Raw genomic sequence first — 17,564 nt, forward strand, 5'->3', positions numbered from 1 at the left:
TTTATTCAAATCAGGCAATTAAAACATTAAGAGGGCAATGGAATTTGTAATGGCCACTTAGGAATTACAGCAGGAAATATCTGCTTGATAAATACTGAGTTGCTTTTTTTTTCTTTACTGAAGTCTGGAATAAGTGACTCTCCATTAACACCGACAGTTTGGAAATTCAGGAATAGTTTGTGGGCTAAAATTGTGGATGTTCATGAGCTGCCATGCTATGTATTCCTAATCGTTATATCATGTTATGCACATGGGGCCCTATTCAGATATGTACGCTAATGCAATCGCAGATGCTATCCTGTACGTAGCTGCTGTGTGATAATATGCTACTACTATAGCCTCTTGGAAATGTATTTAGACACCCACCAGCAGCTGTGCAGATCCAAGCAAGTGTGTACAAACACGCAGCAGTGTTCACAGATCCATTAATAATTTACTATCTGAGTAACTCTATGGTCGCACAGAATGGCCGCGGGAACTGAGACACTGGCTCCACATTTTCTGAGTATGGGATTGCAGTAGTATACTGAGACACGCCCCTAAAATGGCTGCCATTCACCTGCATTTTGCCGCCATATCCCTTAACCGCTCCCAAACGGTCCCTGAATGTCAATCACTTTACAAAGAAGTCCTCACCGCAAGCAGCATTGCAAAGTACGACCGAGACACAAGCGCAGTCGGCTGATAATAGCTCAACTGCATAAATATCGGCATTACGTCCACATCTGAATCAGGCCTATTGTTCAGAACTAATATAGTTGGAAACCCTTTTTCCTGGTGAAATTAGATAAAAGAGTTGAATGTTCGATGACACATTTATTATTGAAAATGTCTCCTACCTTTACAGCTCCAGAGCCTGTTATAAGAGTCTGGCAGAAAAGTTTATTGGTAAAAATTTAATAAAAAAAAAAATAATAAGAGAGAGTGCAGCACCTTCGATGAACCACAGACCTGATTGAGACCATACATGAGCAAAACTTTTCCTCTAGTACTAGCACTCAAAGGCAAGGAAACATATGATCACATCTCCTTTTTCTTCATTTTCCATGTCCTTACCATTTATGGACTTCAATGGTAAATTTATCACAGGAATCTCAGTCCTATACCATCACTCTCTTTCCCCTCCATTATTATGTTCTCTCCTCCTCCTCCTCTGTCCATTATTATGTTCTCTCCCCCTCCTCCTCTTCTATGTCCATTATTATGTTCTCTCCCCCTCCTCCTCTTCTATGTCCATTATTATGTTCTCTCCCCCTCCTCCACTACGTCCATTAATATGTTCTCTACGCCCCTCCTCCTCTGTGTCCATATGGGTTTCTTTCTTTCCTCCTAGGTATGTTTAGTGCTCTGCTCTCCCCACCCACGTAGTTCACTTACCTTGTTCTCTCTTCTTTTCTCTGTTCATCTGCCTCGGCTCCTTCTCTAAGCTGACACTCTCCATGGATCGTCTCTCCATTTATTGGCACTGTCAGGGAGGCAAGGCCAGGTACTTCCAGTCGTACAACCACAGGCTGCATTATAGTAGTCAGGAGGAACCAGTGGTGCCTCCTCAGTCCACCACTGGGTCAATAGCATTGGAAACCTTCCAATGTGCCACCCCTGCATCTCCCCATCTATGTGACTTTAAATAATGTATCGTCACATGATGCAGAAGAGGTGCTAGTGACATTATATATCACTGCAGGGAGGGCTTGGGAAGCCTTCCAATGTGCCAACCTTTGAATTATTGTCCAGCTGTGGGACTCGGAGGACTGAGAGTTGTAGAGGTGGTTGTTAGGAATGGGGTTTGAATGGGCAAGGCCTCCTACTAGAGCCGTAGCTGGATATTTTAGCACCCTGGGCAAGAGAAAACACTGGCACTCCCCCATCTTCTGGGATAAAAAATAGCTTTAATACCAAATTATAAATAAATATATATATTTATCTATGACAGAGTCTGCCTTACCGTTCTTCTTTTGGGGATAAGTTGACAGGGTGGTTTGTTTATATTTTCTTGCAAGGTAAACTTCAATATGAGGATGCAAAGAAGGAGTAATACTCTCCCTGTCTGGGAAAAATATCTTATAATATGTAATAATGCTCAGACGGTCACTCAAACTAGGACACTATTAAAAAGTCATGAAATAATTTTCAAGGGAGGCTACTTATAAAGAGGCATGGGGAGGGGTTGTACAGCAGATAATGAACATGTTAAAAGGTTTTATGGCAGATAAGGGACATCTGAAGGGGTCTGATGGCAGACAAGGGGCATGTAGAGGGGTCTTATGACCACAAAATGGCATGTGGAAGGGTCACATTGCCTAAATAGGGTATGTGGATGTGTCTAATGGCATACAAGGGTCATATAGAGCGGTCAGTTGGCATACAAGGGACATATGAAGGGGTCTGTTGGCCTAAATGGTGAATGTGGAGGGTTCTGATGGCATATATGGGACATGCGGTGGGGTCTGATGGCATATAAGGGGCATGTGGTGGGAGGTCACTACAGATATAGACTGTGCAAAAACAGTAATCTAGAGTGTTATAAATACCAGGAAAGGATACAGAAGCACCAGGAAATAGGCTTATTAGAAGTTACGCTCTAATGGACATATCACATAGAAAATGACCGGAGGAAGAAGGAAATTCTATAATTATTAAAAAAATATATATTCGTAATATTTATAATATTTTATACAGTTGTATTCAATATATCCTAGCATTAATCAGTTTTTGTAGGCTCAGTATATAAGTCCAGAACTGTTATTAACCACTATAGTTGAAATAAGAAAACGCTGGCTTAAATTTAAATATCTATTGCTGAAATCCCTAATGTTTTACAAAGCACCTATAAGTAACTAAACTTATGTAATTGACCTGTAAATTCCACTTGATAAATTAAAAATATTTACCTATCACTACAAATTTTCAAATAAAATTGTATAGTTTAGATTGAAAAAAGTAAACAGCCCACCACACACACACACACCAATTTAAAGAAGTGCCCAGTAATGACAGGTCTTTAAGGTTGGCTACAATCAAATAATCAGAATCTTCCAGTGTTCTGCAACATGATAATTAGGTATGCAGGTGGCTAATGTAGTCACAGTGCTGATAGGGAATGAAGTCCAGTAATCAGGTAATGCAAAGTTCATTCAGCATCTTACTTACTGGACTCACTCATGATACAAGACATTTTCCTATTTCTTTTCATAATCCCTGTGATGCAGACTCTTGGAACACTGATTCTCTATTACCAATTAGGAGAACACATTCTCCCCCTTTTTTCCTTTTACCCTTTTTATTATTAACAATGTTTTTACTTCTGATGTTTTCTTTTGTTTATAATAAATATTTTTTTGCGTTACTTTGAGTATATGAGACCTTAATTATTTAGGAATTTGTGCGCAGTTTATATACTTGTTTTCCTTCTTTCTTTCCAAATGACACAGATCTTATGCAAAGAGCTCCTTATGAGCATATTGTAAGCTCAGGTTTTACATGACATGAAGACTCTGGCTTCAGTTTCTTCTGTAAATGCTACTGCCAGGAAATAACTGACCTTTTCGAAGAGATCCACTGATGATGATGATGATGAGTCAACTCAGCGCACCAGAAAGAAATATTATGACACCTAGTGCCTGATTTAGAGACAGACGCAATGGCAATTTTAATGTAGATCAACCGATTGCCTGCTAATGTGCATGCGCAAATGCCACACTCTGTAATCGTAATGCAATTGTTGTGCATGCAAAGGCTAAAAGGAACCACACATGAAGTGAGTGACAGATAGTCAGTGTTTGGGGGTGGTAATGGGGGGGTGGGTCGAAAATATGCAGCATGTTTGACTGTTTAAACATGATTTTTTGGGGCGTGGATAAATTAGCCATTGCGTTCTCCTCTGCAGCATGAGACCTCTCTGCATGTCAGGAGAGCTGCAGTGTTTGTGGCTGGTAAGACTTGACTTACATGCTGCATGACTGCCTGATGTATGTTGATGGTACCAATATTTACACTGTTGCACATCATTATACAGTATTGAGAAGGCAGCAGTGGAAATCCCTATGCTTGGATATGCTTTGGAAGGCATAATCATATTTTAGCAACTGCGTTTCGTTAGAGTATGGAGTTGTGTTTGCATTACTGTCCATCTCTGAATCAGGCCCCTAGTCATGCTTAAAAGAAATGCCCCCATATATTGACACCTCTATTGTGGCTCAATCTGATATGATAAGCATCAATAAAATGGTGGAGGATTGCTTTAATAAATAAAGTACACATTAGAATCTCACACAGTCCCTTTGAGTACTAGGAGGGAAAAAGGGCAATTTGGAGCTCCTTGTACAAACTAGCTATGATGTACTTAAGCTGCCAACTGCCCAGTGTGTACTCTGAAAGAGTGTTTAGCATAGTCAGGAAGCTTGTGAGCGATTAGCGTAAGATGCTACTTTAAAAAAATGTGGAAAAACTGATGTGTGTCAAAATGAAGTACAAATTTGAAGAGGAATACCATTGCCAACAATTACAATCAGAGATTGCAACTGTCGATTCCAGTGGGGATGAACTAATATTGTGTGATGATAATATTTACAACAGTGGAGAGGGTGATGATGATGATGACATCTTCAACTTTGAGGATGATTAACACTGTTAGCAACATAAGGGTGGGTAGGATGGCCCAAGTACAATTCCATTGTGCACCACTTTCCATGAACCTTGCCCACCTTGTTGTATTGGTGTAAAGATTACTAACCTGTTACTCCATCTTCATGTACTTGCCCTGGTCTGAGTCCTGTGATTTGCTAGTTGGAGAAGTTTGTTATTAAGATCTTTTCTACCAGGCTGTTACTTCACCTCCCATCACCTGTACTGACCTGTGACTTGCTGTTTGAATTCAGTTTGCATTTCACAACTTACATTTTGAGCTGGTTTTTAATAACGTGTTCATTGTTTTAGATTTGCACTCCACCATTGGCACACCATGGCTTTCACCATCCACACGTGCACCAGGCAGGCACAGTGTCTTTTTCTGAAATTGAACTGAATATGGCCTCTGTGATGGCGACCTGCACCTGAGAATTCAGCTGCGTTCATGGGTATGCCTCCAAAACTCCCATAACATGCCCCTTAGAAGCCCATTTTTGTGTTCACTTCAGGCCACCTCCCCGTCACCACCTAGCAACAACAATGGTTTTGCCACGGAGTTCCTAATGCCAGTGTATTATATAATTGCATTATTTTAGTAAAATAACTAAGATGGAAATTTTTGAGGTCATTGATCTAAAAGTTGTGAATGTCATGTAAAGATTATTGTTCAGAAATATGCACTATCATTTCCTGATCTTTTGAACCAAAAATTTACCTCAGGGGGCTACTACCGGCTATAGCATTGCCACTCATGTTGGTGAAGTCTATAATTTAGATGTATCGCAGCAATTCATGCTAACACCATCTCAGTGTTGTGATATCAGAGCAGAGAGAATAATTTTAAAAATGGTTTATTATTGAACAAAGCATTTTTCAAAGTTTCAAATATATACATATTTTTTTACTTTTTTCTTAAAATTTTTTAGTTATATATTTATTAGTTTTTAGAAAATGTAAAGCCCAAATCTGCATTTTACTTCTACTGCACACGTGTGAACCGACTAACCCGCTCACGTACGCGCATATCTCCTTACACTGGCCTGGTGAAGCTATACTTCATATCTTACCGCTACAGGTCAGTATTGCTGAGGCAGCTGTCACTCAGCTGCCCGGATGTTACGTTATTGATAAATTGCAGGAGTAATTGTTTTTATCTTTAAAAATTATTAAAAAAAAGAATATAAACTTATCCTGAATGCATTTTTGGCAAATAGGCATCTCACTATTTTAGTAACAAAATGCACTCTTCACATTCTCCAGTCAATTATTATACCTATTATAATTTGTCATCAGGGAGCTGTACAAGCTGCAGGGAGTGTAATACTGTCTGCAGGGTGCTGTTCCAGGCACCCTGATAGCCAGATGCAAGGTGCAACAGTTCCACCCACAGGGTCCTGTGCCCTAGGTGATGGTACTGCTCGCATACCCCTACCTAGCTATTTTCTTTATTGACTGTATTAAAATCTGTAGATTCTTTATCACATTAAGTAGTGGACACAGTAGACCTTCATTCAATCTGGCCAGTGAGGAGGGGAGGTGTGATAGTCCAATAATCAGAGTGCCTTCATACACAGCAAGTTGTATGGGGATGTAGTTAGTTTCCCGACGGTCGGGATCCCAGACATTGATAAACCAACACCGGAATTCCGCCGCCTGCCATAATGCTGACGCCAATATACCGAATGATATCAGGATACCGGCGTCAGCTTCCCGACCTCCACCATCCCGATCATCCACAGCCGAGAAAGTATATAGTTTGCCCGGGGATGGAGGGGTCAGGTTTAGGCACCCCCGGGGAAAGGTTAGGTTAGGCATCCCCCGAGAGGGTTAGGGTGCGGGAAAGTGGTTATGGCTAGGCACCACTAAAGGAGGGTTATAGGGGGGAGAGGGGAGGGTTAGCATACTTACAAGTAGGGGTGAGCGGGTTCGGATTTCTGAAATCCGAACCCCCCCGAGCCCCCCGATCCGAGTCCGAGAAAATGGCGCCGACGCTGGTACCTTATATAGGATCCAAAACCCGCGAGACTCGGAAGGCAGGATGATGACGTTTTGCCTCGATTTCAGATCCGAGTCAGGCGGGAAAAGTCGAGCCTGACTCGGATCTGAAATCGAGGCAAAACGTCATCATCCTGCCTTCCGAGTCTCGCGGGTTTTGGATCCTATATAAGGTACCAGCGTCGGCGCCATTTTCTCACTCGGCTGTCGACAGTGAAGAGGGAGGGTGGGAGTTAGGGCTGGCTGGGCTGTGTAGTGTAGTGTAGTGTAGTGCTGCTGTTGTCCACTACTTCAAAGTCCATAGGGGCTGGCTGTGTTGTGCTGTGCTGCTGTTGTTAATAGGGGCTGTGTCCACTACTTCAAAGTCCATAGGGGCTGGCTGGACTGTGTTGTGCAGTCAGTTCTCCATAGGGGCTGTGTCCACTCCAAAGTCCTGTGCAGTGTCCCAGTCCTAAAGGGGTGCTGTAGTGTTGTCCAGGGGGTGCTCTGTCCATCAGGGGTGCTCCCCCCAAGTGCTAAAAAAATAATATATTTTCTGTGCTTGTGAATTGTGTGCGCAGTAGCCGCACGTGCATCAACAAAGTAGTGCCAAGCGTGCGCCTGTGTCATAAGTAAAGGGCCGGCTGGCTTGACCGTTAAAGGGTGCTGTAACCCCCAAAGTACACTCCAGTCCAAACCCCCCAAAAAATTATTTTCTGTGTTTGTGAATTGTGTGCGCAGTAGCCGCACGTGCATCAACAAAGTAGTGCCAAGCGTGCGCCTGTGTCATAAGTAAAGGGCCGGCTGGCTTGACCGTTAAAGGGTGCTGTAACCCCTGAAAGTACACTCCAGTCCAAACCAAAAAAATATATATTTTCTGAGTTTGTGAATTGTGTGCGCAAAGTAGTGCCAAGCGTGCGCCTGTGTCATAAGTAAAGGGCCGGCTGGCTTGACCGTTAAAGGGTGCTGTAACCCCCAAAGTACACTCCAGTCCAAACCAAAAAAAAAATATTTTCTGTGTTTGTGAATTGTGTGCGCAGTAGCCGCACGTGCATCAACAAAGTAGTGCCAAGCGTGCGCCTGTGTCATAAGTAAAGGGCCGGCTGGCTTGACCGTTAAAGGGTGCTGTAACCCCCGAAAGTACACTCCAGTCCAAACCAAAAAAAAAATTATTTTCTGTGTTTGTGAATTGTGTGCGCAGTAGCCGCACGTGCATCAACAAATTGTGCCAAGCGTGCACCTATGTCATAAATAAAGGGCCAGCTGGCTTGACCGTTAAAGGGTGCTGTAACCCCCAAAGTACACTCCAGTCTAAACCAAAAAAAAAAATATTTTCTGTGTTTGTGAATTGTGTGCGCAGTAGCCGCACGTGCATCAACAAAGTAGTGCCAAGCGTGCGCCTGTGTCATAAGTAAAGGGCCGGCTGGCTTAACCGTTAAAGGGTGCTGTAACCCCCAAAGTACACTCCAGTCCAAACAAAAAAAAAAATTATTTTCTGTGTTTGTGAATTGTGTGCGCAGTAGCCGCACGTGCATCAACAAAGTAGTGCCAAGCGTGCGCCTGTGTCATAAGTAAAGGGCCGGCTGGCTTGACCGTTAAAGGGTGCTGTAACCCCCAAAGTACACTCCAGTCCAAACCGAAAAAAAAAATTATTTTCTGTGTTTGTGAATTGTGTGCGCAGTAGCCGCACATGCATCAACAAAGTAGTGCCAAGCGTGCGCCTGTGTCATAAGTAAAGGGCCAGCTGGCTTGACCGTTAAAGGGTGCTGTAACCCCCAAAGTACACTCCAGTCCAAACCAAAAAAAAAATTATTTTCTGTGTTTGTGAATTGTGTGCGCAGTAGCCGCACGTGCATCAACAAAGTAGTGCCAAGCGTGCGCCTGTGTCATAAGTAAAGGGCCGGCTGGCTTGACCGTTAAAGGGTGCTGTAACCCCCAAAGTACACTCCAGTCCAAACCAAAAAAAAATTATTTTCTGTGTTTGTGAATTGTGTACGCAGTAGCCGCACGTGCATCAACAAAGTAGTGCCAAGTGTGCGCCTGTGTCATAAGTAAAGGGCCGGCTGGCTTGACCGTTAAAGGGTGCTGTAACCCCCAAAGTACACTCCAAACCAAAAAAATATATATTTTCTGTGTTTGTGACTTGTGTGCACTGTGGCTGCACGTGCATCAACAAAGGAGCAGCGACAAGCGTGCGCCTGTGTCCCATAAGTAAAGAGCCGGCTGGCTCATTTCTTAAAGGGTGGTGTAACCCACAAAGTGCACTACTCTCCAGCAAAAATAAAAAAATATTTTCTGTGTTTGTGTGCGCTTTAGCCGCACGTATATATCAATATAACATAAATGGAGGACCAAACTTTCTCCGATAAAAATAAAATAGGGAAAGATCAAGAACCACTTCCTCCTAATGCTATTGCTGCTGCTGGGAGTTGTTCATCATCCCAGAGAGGAAGTAGGAACATCACTACTTTTACTAAACAATTGACCCTCCAACAGTCCCTAGCGATGAGGATGAAGTACGACAGCAGTCATCCTGAAGCAAAACGTATAACTGAGGCCTTGACTGCTATGTTGGTGTTAGACGTGCGTCCGGTATCCGCCATTAGTGCAGTGGGATTTAGACAATTGATGGAGGTAGTGTGTCCTCGGTTCCAAATCCCGTCTAGATTCCACCTGCATCCTCAAAGCAGCAGCGACAAGCGTGCGTCTGTCTGTTAAAGGGTGGTGACACCCTCAAAGTGTGCAACACAAACAATAAAAATATTATTCTTTTTTTTTCTGTCTTTGTGAAATGTGTGGGCTGTAGCCGCTCCTGTATCCTTAAAGCAGCAGCGACAAGCGTGCGTCTGTCTGTTAAAGGGTGGTGACACCCTCAAAGTGTGCTACACAAACAATAAAAATATTGTTCTTTTTTTTTCTGTCTTTGTGAATTGTGTGGGCTGTAGCCGCACTTGCATCCTCAAAGCAGCAGCGACAAGCATGCGTCTGTCTGTTAAAGGGTGGTGACACCCTCAAAGTGTGCTACACAAACAATTAAAATATTGTTCTTTTTTTTCTGTCTTTGTGAATTGTGTGGGCTGTAGCCGCACTTGCATCCTCAAAGCAGCAGTGACAAGCGTGCGTCTGTCTGTTAAAGGGTGGTGACACCCTCAAAGTGTGCTACACAAACAATAAAAATATTGTTCTTTTTTTTTCTGTCTTCGTGAAATGTGTGGGCTGTAGCCGCACCTGCATCCTTAAAGCAGCAGCGACAAGCGTGCGTCTGTCTGTTAAAGGGTGGTGACACCCTCAAAGTGTGCTACACAAACAATAAAAATATTGTTCTTTTTTTTTCTGTCTTTGTGAATTGTGTGGGCTGTAGCCGCACTTGCATCCTCAAAGCAGCAGCGACAAGCGTGCATCTATCTGTTAAAGGGTGGTGACACCCTCAAAGTGTGCTACACAAACAATTAAAATATTGTTCTTTTTTTTTCTGTCTTTGTGAATTGTGTGGGCTGTAGCCGCACTTGCATCCTCAAAGCAGCAGCGACAAGCATGCGTCTGTCTGTTAAAGGGTGGTGACACCCTCAAAGTGTGCTACACAAACAATAAAAATATTGTTCTTTTTTTTCTGTCTTTGTGAAATGTGTGGGCTGTAGCCGCACCTGCATCCTTAAAGCAGCAGCGACAAGCGTGCGTCTGTCTGTTAAAGGGTGGTGACACCCTCAAAGTGTGCTACACAAACAATAAAAATATTGTTCTTTTTTTTCTGTCTTTGTGAATTGTGTGGGCTGTAGCCGCACTTGCATCCTCAAAGCAGCAGCGACAAGTGTGCGTCTCTCTGTTAAAGGATTACTTCGGTGACAGCATCCAAGTAGGCATGTCAGACAGTCCGTACCTGTACTGGCAGGAAAAAGAGGCAATTTGGAGGCCCCTGTACAAACTGGCTCTATTTTACCTAAGTTGCCCCCCCTCCAGTGTGTACTCCGAAAGAGTGTTTAGTGCAGCCGGGAACCTTGTCAGCGAAAGGCGTAGGAGGTTGCTTCCACAAAATGTGGAGAAGATGATGTTCATAAAATGAATTATCAACTCTTCCAGGGAGACCAGCCTCCAGAACGTACAGAGGGACCTGTGGTTCCAGCGGGGACAAATTAATACTCTGTGAGGATGAGGATGTACACACTGAAGAGGGTGAGGAATCGGTGGATGAGGAGGATGAGGATGACATCTTGCCTCCGTAGAGCCAGTTTGTGCAGGGACAGATTAATTGCCAGCTTGTTTTGTGGGGGCCCAAACGAACCAATCATTTCAGCCACAGTTGTATGGCAGACCCTGGCGCTGAAATGATTGGTTTGTTAAAGTGTGCATGTCCTGTTTATACAACATAAGGGTGGGTGGGAGGGCCCAAGGACAATTCCATCTTGCACCTCTTTTTTTTCTTTGCATTATGTACAGTTTGGGGCCTAGTTTTTCAAACTGCCATCCTGTCTGCCACTGCAGTTTCACGCCTAGATGGGTCACGTGTTTGTGCCGCCCACTCGTGTCGCTTGGCATAGTCATCCAGCTACCTCGGTGCAACCTTTTGGACATAAAAACACTATTGTGAGGTGTGAGGTGTTCAGAATAGACTGGAAATGAGTGGAAATTAAGGTTATTGAGGTTAATAATAGCATAGGAGCAGAAAAACCTACAAATTCTGTGATTTGAGCAGAAAAACCTACAAATTCTGTGATCCAAAACACAAAACCCAGAACCCAAAACACGGAAGGGTGGTTTTGGCAAAACCAATCCAGATCCAAAACACGAAGAAAGATCCAGATCCAAAACCAATACACAAAACACGAAAAGTGGCCGGTGCACACCCCTACTTACAAGCCAAAGTCGGGATAATAGATCATCGGGCTTCCGGCTTCGGTATGAGAACCAGCGGCTATTCGTCGGTATATCATGCCGATTCCGTTGTATGGAGACAAGCTCCATTGACTGCTTGGAGTCAGCTGAAAGATGATTTGGAGAATCGGACAGGTTAAAAACCAAATGATCTAGACAATTTCTCAACCGTATTCAGGCTGTGAACGATTATAGCTCAGGTCTATACAGTACATTGAATGATAATCATTCAGAACAGTTGTTTCATCTGCTGATCTGAACAATTATTGTTCAATGTATGACAGCTTTAATCATGTACTGTATATTTGTTGCTGGTAATCTATGAAACAGCAGCTGAACCTTATTGAGAATAAGTCTAGCTCCAGCATCCTTTACAGAACAGTCTAATCGGAATACAGGCCGCCGGGATGTTGTATGCATACCGTCTAATCATGCCCCTTCCAGGTTCTTCCAACCATTGATGATTCTCAGTTAGTAAAATATGCCATTAATTTCTGGACCATGCCAGTCGTCTGGAGAACTTCCTCAGAAAGTCTCACAGGCTAATGATTTAGAGAAAATGATTTCAGATGATCGCTGAGGCACATTACAAATCATATAAAGTGTCACAACTCTTAACCCTTTCCAATGAAATCTTCAGGTGCCATGATAAATGCACAACACTGATGGGCACGGCTGTTACGGTGAATACTTAGTACGTACAATTACCTCAATTGTCAGCTCTCTGCCTCAACGCTTTCTGTCACCAAGTTTTTATTATTGAAATAAACTGAGACACTTTTAACATGCAGAAAAAAAGCACATTAAAAAATATCACAGCTTTTATTATATTGAATTACTGCCAACACATGGCTTAAAACTAGAGCATTTTTAGCTGTAAATCAAAATGAACCAAATAAAAATCCTCAATGCTGTAGAAATTGGAATTTGCCACCCAGTCTGCCCTTTCCCTACCTGCCATAAAACCTTCTATTTGATCCTTTGCCTATTTTTATAGTTAGGATACTGTAACTTGTCTCTATCCCAAACTGTTTTTTTTCTGTTTACCTTTCAAAGTAATCCCATGTACACTGTACAGCAAAAATAAGCAACATTGCACATACAGTATGTATTACACAAAAATAAAACCGTATCAGTATCAAAAAACATAGTAACTTTTCAGTGTTTATTTATATTGACCATAGTTGCACTCTGGGGGTACTTTGGTAGCTTTAGTATTATTAATGTTCGGCTGGCAGTGTAGGATATCTGCAGTGTATAGGTGGCATTGTCAGGTATCGCTATAAAATGTAAGAATGGGGGGGAGGCATCTGTGCAGTATATGGCAGGCACCTGAGGAGTCTATGAAATAAATGGTTTGTAATGGGGTTATATCCCTAGCAATCTTTGACGAGCATCTGTGTAATATAAGGCAGTTAATATGGATATATGTACAATAAATGACTAGCAATAAAGAGTCCTCTGTGTATTATATGACTGTCTGTGCATAATTTGATTTGCAATGAAGGGGTTATGCAATCTGTAACCTAGGTATACACATAGGGCCTGATTCAGACCCGGTCGCAAGCGCTGAGCGCTCGCAACCGAGTCTATGGCCGGCTCTGTCGTGCACGTGCGCGAGACTCAGCTAGCAACGGGCAATCCATCGCTCTGGGTCTCGCACCAAAGGAGGCGAGCTGTCGATGTTGAGTGACAGCTCGCCCCAGTTGGAGGGCGGGCCGGGGGGTTGGCTGCCCAAATGGAGGCGTTCCCAAGGGAACGCTTGCCATTTGGGGACGGCCCCACTGACATCACGAGTGATGTCAGTGGAGAGCTTCCGCCTATGTTAGAGCCGAAAGCTCTCTGGGCTTGCGATGAATGAGACCCTACCACAAGGGTTTTGTCGCAAGCCTGATGGTCGCTAGCGGCCAGGAGGCCATTCCTAAAAAAAACAGTGCCTTCCCTGATTCAGAGCGAGCACTCGCTTTTTGTGAGCGCCTCTGAATCAGGCCCAGAATCTATATTAGTTGCCTAGGAACATACAGTAGTTATGTTGCTAACTTCAACCCCCATGTGTAAAAAAAAAAAGAGAATTCACTATAAGTGATCGGACAATTTGGACATTTCACAATCAGCATAGTCCGCCAACCCCCCTCTTGACCCCCCAAAGGAAAACTAAATTAAAAAAAATCAAAAGATAGCAACACCAACAAGGAGTCTACCCCAAATTCTCCAAAGCCTATGGGGCATATTTATCACGATCTGGGAGAAGAGGCAGGTGGGTGGCGATGGTGGCGGGGCCTGGCAATTCACATCATTAAGCCCCGTCCCCTCATGGTAAAATGTCCGCAATTGACTTAAATCGATCGCTGTGGAAATTCTCCTAATTCTGCCCACTAGGAAGTGGGCAGAATGCGGCAGAAATGCCTATCCTTCCGGGGGTGCGGGAGGTTATCCGAAAAATCGGGAGCCTCCCGCAAAAACCGGGAGGGTAGGCATGTATGGTGTGTGTGTGTGTGTGTGTGTGTGTGTGTGTGTGTAGGGGGGGGGCTAGAAACATGGCCTGCATACCCAGTGAAGCCTGGGCCTTTATTGAGTGAACCATGTCATAGTTATTCCTGCTCACAGTGGAATAGCCATATATAATTCTGAAGCATGTCTTCGTCTCCAGACTACCCAATCTAAGAAAATTAGATTAAAAAAGGAAGGACAATAACATTTTTAATACCAATCTATTACTTTTGCAAATGTTTTTGTATACATTGTAATTAAACATGTGCGGTGTGGCTTTCCTGAAATAGGAACACACCCGAAATGAGGAGTTCCGAGTTGAATCAAGACGTAGTTTGGAATCACTTTAGGGTTCCGAGTCAAACCGAGCCCCAGTTCAGGTCTGCTGTCAGTCCGGGACTCAGATTTTAAAGCAGAAATTGGGTTTTGAATTGCATGTAAACAGTTCCAAATTACATGATTTTAGCTGGGGTTTTTTCGATTTTTTTTATCATTTTATGGAAAAGCGAACCAAAACTGAATCTGAACTAAAACACCTGAGGGTGGTTTGCCAAAACCAAAACATGATCATGAATTAAAACCAAAACATGGTACTTTTTGGGCATGTAATGGTCAATGTTTGTCACCAAATGAGGAAACATTTCCTAGCCCTGGATTATGGGATGTTCAGGGTTTCTTAGTGAACTTGGGGTTGGGTATTTTCATATAACCATAGATACACATTAAAATAATTTATTTAGCAACTATAGTGCATGACATCAAACACACCAACCAACTATACTGTTTCTCCAACAACATAACTGTCACTCTGATGTAGAAAGTGGCTCATGCTTGATTCAAGTTGTAATGAATTATACAGTCACCCCAAATGATGCAGCCTTTTACACATTAAAGCACATTCAAATAAAATATCATATTTAAATGTATCCTGCACATGTATATAAAGCAGTTGCAGAGTGAGAGAGCTAGAAATTAGCATTCACGAGAAACCAGTTTGTAACTTCCAGTAACCACTGCGCAAACTTTGGCACGAGCAGGACAGTAGTTTCTGCTCTTGAGAAGCTGAGAACAGAACATACATAGAAATTTAATCACTTCTCACCTACCAAGGTCTGCCACTCCAAGTGTGATGTGAAGACACTGGCGGGAACATGTGGCAGACCAAAAAAACTTCCCATCTCCTATCTGGCTGCCGTATAAAGACCTTGCTTTTCGGCGCCTGCCAGTTTTCTAACCTTTACAAAACCGCATACTGTAGATTAGAAAAATATATTGTCCCACCACATAGAGTTCAGAAGGTTTGATGGCTCATTAGACCTCATGGAATTCCCTTGGATCCTTTCCTAATGATGGGGTCTTGTTAGAGGGTTTGGCAAGCAGAAGTCCATGTTCACTTAGAAGATGTGGTGATCAGTTCTGCATATTTAGCACCTCACTAATCTCCAAGGTGTACGTCACAGTAATTTGCGGAGTATCCACTATAGTATAGTGTCTGGAAATGTTCTTAAGAAATTATTGTAATATTCATGTTTGTTCCAAAATGTGCCAGCAAGAGTATGTCCCCCAATATTTACATGGAAATTATGTATACAGAACCTCACAGCACAAGCACAGTAGATGGACAAATCAGATAACTTTAAAAAGTGTTAGGCTGCATTGGATAATAAAATGAATTTTAATTAGGGGTGAGCGGGTTCAGTTTTACTCGGATTTACTCGGTTCTTATCGCCACTTTACCGCAAATTCGGATTTATTATATTGGCTATCCAAAACACATGATAGGCGATAGCCAATAAAATGCCGTTTAAAGATCCGAGTAAATTCGAGTAAAACCGAACCCGCTCACCCCTAATTTTAATATGAAGAAATTACAATAAATGTTGCTCTAATATACTGTAACGGAAAAATATCACTCTATTAAAACAAATGTATACTCTGATTAAAGTATCAATAGAACAATATTGTATTTAGCTCTTGAAGTTGCTGGGCTTTGGCGTGGCAGATTTGGCCATTCCCTTGGGAACTAGCTAACTTCTCAGCAACTTGTCAGAATGTTTATTGTATGAAAAGAAAACAAAAGTATTTTGTTTATTGTGATTTGCTCTAAGAAAACTGTTCCGTCGATATATCAATTAATTTATCTAAGAAATTACTATTTTAATATACAGTACACAAGAACAAATAGCTCACATTATTAAAAAATCCAAGATATTTTAGGTTTGTCTTAAAGTGTCAAGTAAACAAAGTTTGGAATATTGATGACTTCAGACTCCAACATGGGGCAAATTATTGGGTAAGAGTTTGTTTTATCTATCAAGGGACAAATAAGTTAAAAAAAACAAAAAACAAAGAAAAACAGGTCAACTTCAAATTCATCATCTCTGCTTGTTAACTCCTATTTTTCATGTCACTGTAAAATAATATACCTGCCAGCAGCTCGGATTGCCGCAGGCCAGCCCTGGTGATCAGTGGAGAGGATGAGACTCATTTGTGTAGATCTGGGCATTATTTTGAGACGCTGGGGAGAAATGGACTAAGTGGCAGGTTTGAAATCCCAGTGGTTTTTCACAGATTTACTAAGCTCAAGCCTGCAGCAAATCCACTGAGAAACCACACTTTGGGTTATTTTTTATGATGGGTGAAGTATTTAATATTTTATAATGTGGGGCCCATTTATATGCAGCCATAAAATAATAAATACATCCTCCATCATAACAAAAAATAAACAAATAATAAATTAATTTTGCTCCTTGAATATAGCGAGAAAATAATCTTATATAAGAATTTTCTCCAAATAGATTAATAAAATAGTATTAATATACTAATAAAATAGTAATTCCCTCATAAGAACATTATTAATGGTACAGTATTTGTCTCCTTATTCAATACATAATGATTGCTTTCATTAAAAGTATATTGTGGTTCTTCTTCTGATTGGCTGATAGATGCTGCAGTTTTGCAGTATTTTATGGTGCTTTTGGTTGAAACCTCATAAAATCGCCGTAAAGCAAATGGACATTAACGGTGGTTTACAGAACCCCATCAAAACTGCTGAATTGTAAATTCAGTAGATTGGTGATTCAAATTGCAGGCGCTAGCAAAACCTCCACATAGAAAGTTTCCCCCCTGGTGGGATATGCACAATCTGTTGGTGGAGACCTCAAATGCAGCCCGAGCATGTGCATTAAGTAATTGACACTTGTCAATTAATTTTTGTGTAGAACCTATAGTTCTGCTTACACTATATTTATTTACTCCATTTAATTTCAAAATATAACATGCTTTCTGTGTTAGTTTTATACTTCATAACATAGTGTCTGCAATGTAATACAGACTATAAAAAATAATGTGTTCCAATACTTACTGTGCTACCTACAAACAGCTTATATATCTTTTAAAGTGCAGGAATACTTGTTTTTTATTTTGCAATCGCTACTAAAAAATGGATAATATTTCAGTCAGGAATATTTTTCACATTCAGAGACAGTAATTCCTTCCTTAAATAGTAAGTACAAGCCTTGTAACAGTACAATATAGCTCTTATATTCATGTTTTGCCCTGGGAAGATTGGCTGACTGTAGAAGCGGTAGTAGTAAAATAGCTAG

Source organism: Taudactylus pleione, unplaced genomic scaffold (genome assembly GCF_031769625.1).
Source record: "Taudactylus pleione unplaced genomic scaffold, aTauple2 ptg000016l, whole genome shotgun sequence".
NCBI lineage: Eukaryota > Metazoa > Chordata > Amphibia > Anura > Myobatrachidae > Taudactylus > Taudactylus pleione.